The sequence below is a fragment of the Salvelinus fontinalis genome, chromosome 40 (assembly GCF_029448725.1).
Source record: "Salvelinus fontinalis isolate EN_2023a chromosome 40, ASM2944872v1, whole genome shotgun sequence".
NCBI lineage: Eukaryota > Metazoa > Chordata > Actinopteri > Salmoniformes > Salmonidae > Salvelinus > Salvelinus fontinalis.
This window is the reverse complement of record NC_074704.1, coordinates 10,335,409-10,339,983: the sequence shown is the minus strand read 5'-3', so window position 1 is coordinate 10,339,983 and position 4,575 is coordinate 10,335,409. Positions and strand designations below refer to the sequence as shown.

General features: G+C 45.6%; 1 long non-coding RNA gene across 1 annotated transcript; it reads right to left on the bottom strand.

Annotated features, from left to right (window-relative positions):
* Positions 1–3,175: 3,175 nt before the first annotated feature.
* Positions 3,176–4,575, bottom strand: LOC129839662 (uncharacterized). The gene is made up of 3 exons (XR_008757057.1): positions 4,452–4,575; positions 4,308–4,365; positions 3,176–4,202 (listed from the first exon to the last, which is right to left on the bottom strand). It is a non-coding gene; the product is annotated as an uncharacterized LOC129839662 (long non-coding RNA).

The following is a 4,575-nucleotide window of genomic DNA, read 5'->3' as shown; positions in this document are numbered from 1 at the left end:
GAAACTGTCCGCCGCCATTGTCGCACCCCCTATTACCAGCCTGTTCAACCTCTCCTTCGTATCATCTGAGATTCCCAAGGATTGGAAAGCTGCCGCGGTCATCCCCCTCTTCAAAGGGGGAGACACCCTGGACCCAAACTGTTACAGACCTATATCCATCCTGCCCTGCCTATCTAAAGTCTTCGAAAGCCAAGTCAACAAACAGATCACTGACCATCTCGAATCCCACCGTACCTTCTCCGCTGTGCAATCCGGTTTCCGAGCCGGTCACGGGTGCATCTAAGCCACGCTCGAGGTACTAAACGATATCACAACCACCATCGATAAAAGACAGTACTGTGCAGCCGTCTTCATCGACCTGGCCAAGGCTTTCGACTCTGTCAATCACCGCATTCTTATCGGCAGACTCAGTAGCCTCGGTTTTTCTAATGACTGCCTTGCCTGGTTCACCAACTACTTCGCAGACAGAGTTCAGTGTGTCAAATCGGAGGGCATCTTGTCCGGTCCTCTGGCAGTCTAGGGGGGTACCACAGGGTTCAATTCTTGGGCCGACTCTTTTCTCTGTATATATCAATGATGTTGCTCTTGCTGCGGGCAATTCCCTGATCCACCTCTACGCAGACGACACCATTCTGTATACTTCTGGCGCCTCCTTGGACACTGTGCGATCTAACCTCCAAACGACCTTCAATGCCATACAACACTCCTTCCGTGGCCTCCAACTGCTCTTAAACGCTAGTAAAACCAAATGCATGCTTTTCAACCGTTCACTGCCTGCACCCGCACGCCCGACTAGCATCACCACCCTCGATGGTTCCGACCTAGAATATGTGGACATCTATAAGTACCTAGGTGTCTGGCTAGACTGCAAACTCTCCTTCCAGATTCATATCAAACATCTCCAATCCAAAATCAAATCTAGAGTCGGCTTTCTATTTCGCAACAAAGCCTCCTTCACTCACGCCGCCAAACTTACCCTAGTAAAACTGACTATCCTACCAATCCTCGACTTCGACGATGTCATCTACAAAATAGCTTCCAATACTCTACTCAGCAAACTGGATGCAGTTTATCACAGTGCCATCCGTTTTGTTACTAAAGCACCTTATACGACCCACCACTGCGACCTGTATGCCCTAGTCGGCTGGCCCTCGCTACATGTTCGTCGTCAGACCCACTGGCTCCAGGTCATCTACAAGGCTATGCTAGGTAAAGCGCAGGTGTATCTCACTGATCATCCCTAAAGCAAAAACCTCTTGGCCGCCTTTCCTTCCAGTTCTCTGCTGCCTGCGACTGGAATGAATTGCAAAAATCGCTGAAGCTAGAGACCTATATTTCCCTCACTAACTTTAAACATCAGCTATCTGAGCAGCTTACCGATCGCTGCAGCTGTACACAGCCCATCCAATCTACCTACCGCATCCCCATATTGTTTTTATTTACTTTTCTGCTCTTTTGCACACCAGTATTTCTACTTGCACATCATCTGCTCATGTATCACTCTATCACTGCTAAACTGTAATTACTTCACTATGACCAGACAGGACTGGCAAAAAGTGCTCTTCACTGAAAAGTCGCAGTTTTGTCTCACCAGGGGTGATGGTCGGATTCGCGTTTATCGTTGAAGGAATGAGTGTTACACCGAGGCCTGTACTCTGGAGCGGGATCGATTTGGAGGTGGAGGTCCGTCATGGTCTGGGGCGGTGTCACACAGCATCATCGGACTGAGCTATTCACTGCAGGCAATCTCAACGCTGTGTGTTACAGGGAAGACATCCTCCCTTATGTGGTAACCTTCCTGCAGGCTGACATGACCCTCCACCATGACAATGCCACCAGCCATGTTGCTCGTTCTGTGCGTGATTTCCTGCAAGACAGGAATGTCAGTGTTCTGTCATGGCAGGCGAAGAGCCCAGATCTCAATCCCATTGAGCACGTCTGGGACCTGTTGGATTGGAGGGTGAGGGTCATTCCCCCTAGAAATGTCCGGGAACTTGCAGGTGCCTTGGAAGAGTGGGGTAACATCTCAAAGCAATTACTGGCAAATCTGGTGCAGTCCATGAGATGCACTGCAGTACTTAATGCAGCAGGTGGCCACACCAGATACTGTTACTTTTGACTCCCCCTTTGTTCAGGGACACAATTCCATTTCTGTTAGTCATGTCTGTGGAACTTGTTCAGTTTGTCTCAGTTGTAGAATCTTATGTTCATGAAAATAAACAGTTGACAGTGAAAGGACGTTTCTTTTTTTTTGCAGAGTTTATTAACTTCAGTTGCAGTAAAATGTATCTTTAAATTGTCTTGGGAACAGGAGTGGATAAATATTTCTATCAGCGTCTCGGGGAAAATGCAAATGCACGTGTAATGTGCAAGCAGACAGCATTTCAACCACATAAAATACACACCCAAGACTAACTGAAGTAACAATTCTCAGTTTTCCATTTCCTTAAAATCTGTCAGAATTACATTTGGCACAGGACCAATGTTTCCACTGTGTTCTAGCATGCTACCTGGTCCTTAAATAATGTTACCTGTTAAGCTTACTAATGCATTCATTCTAGCAACGTAAGACATTTGTGAGCACTACTTTCGTCTTCTGGGGCAACAAGTTATGACAGAAGAAGCTGCATGTATTAAACTATAGTTGACAAATGGCCTACCTAATGTAAGTAAGCAGAAACCTGTCTAAATTAGGGGTGAAAGTAGCCGTTTAGCTCAGTTATGGTGGATCAAACTGAGCAGGTAGTCCACTTTAAAATGATTTGTTTGACAGAGTCAGACAACCATGAGATGAGAAACGGAGCCTGTGCATACCACAAAAACAGAATTCAGAGGTTTACATGCCACAGTAGCCCATCCCCGGGGTACAAGCTTTCTCAGGTTTTTGTAAAACAGGATTTGATGTTTACATGTCAACACAAAATAAATACTTCAGTATTCAGAGTAACGGAATATTGATGTAAACGTGGTCAGTGGCTTTAACGTAGAGCCAATCTTGGGATTTGTCAACCAGCAGCAAAGATACAAATAAATAATATATATTTGAAATCCAAAAGATTAGGAACTGTGAACCACATTCCCTTTTACTACAAATTGCACTGGAAACTAACACTGTTCTCAACCAGCAAGCCAAAGGTAGACATTAAACACAGTATTTCAAAACACAAGGAGGCACTTTTAAAGGTACAATATTTTATTGTGTTTTACAAGTAATGCAGGGTAGCATGAGCAGCAGCATTTCTGGCCGACGCAAAAGCATCCAGTGGAAGCTTAGTGTCAGCAACAACTCAGAATTGTCATCCAAAGGATGAATCTACCATTGCAATTCTGTTGATAGCTGATTAGTACAAAGGATTTCAAAATCAGAACACAAAGTTCCGATCAGTGTAAAAGTTGAACATTACATTGCATCCCAGTAGCCGTTACCTTGTGGAGGAGTTTTTAGCAGGTGGGGATATGCTTGGTTCAGAGATGTCAACGTCACTGCAGTCCTTGAGAGCATCTCCGCTATCAAAAAGGTATAACCTCCCCAGTGGTATACAGGTTTGGGAGTAGAAAGTTTAACTCTCATACACCGATTTGTAACTATATTGAGATGAGAACTGACTGTTCAACGATGTTGCCTTGAACGCTGCTGGAGCTGACACATTGGGTGCTTCATTGTCACCGTCAGACCCAAAATCCTGAGGAACATCACTGCTGCTAAAATCCATGTTGCTTGAGAAGTTGGCCCTCCTGTTCAAGGCCTGTGGCCCCTGCCGAGGCAAGGGCGCGTCGGCAAGGGCGCCTCCTGCAAGGGGGCCTGTGGACAGTTGCTTCACCTAAGGTATTTAGGCCAGTCGTGACGCTTGCTGAGGCATTGTGGGTGGCCACTTCCGAGGCATTATGGGTGGCCGCTTGCGTGGCACTGTGTCCAGTTGCTTCCGCTGCACCGTGGCCAGTTGCGTCACCTAAGGTATTTGGGCCAGTTGCCACACTTGCCGAAACATTGTGCGTGGCTACTTCCGCTGCCGAGTCATTATGGGTGGCCGCTTGCTCGTCACTACCTCAGCTGAAGCAGCTGGCCACATTTAGGCCAGTCATGACGCTTGCTGAGGCATTATTAGTGGCTGCTTCACTTGCCGAGATACGGGAGCCGGTAGCTTCCGCTGCATTGTGGCCAGTTCCTTTTAATTGATTTTGGGGAATATATCTATAATTACCTACAAAAGAAAATAAAGTTTAAAATCGTAAAATTCCAGCATTTGAAGTTCGGCCATTTATACAGTGTTACTTTTACTGAATTAAATGTGCAGAACAAAACACACCTTTAGGTGGAGAATAACAGGTTATCCCTCCAATTAGCAGGCAACAATCCAAGAAATTCTAAATAAAAACATCCTAGTCAGTTAAATACAACTACCTGTAAAACATGGAAGACAATGGAAACAAACTAGAGCCATACAATTTACCTCACAGACACTTCAAAACTCACAGCCATTTTTCTCATCACAACCTCAGTATTCTGAACTAATAGTAGCCAGCAGCCTTACCAGGAAATCCCTGATAACATATCTGATTGTCTTTTTAGCTGTG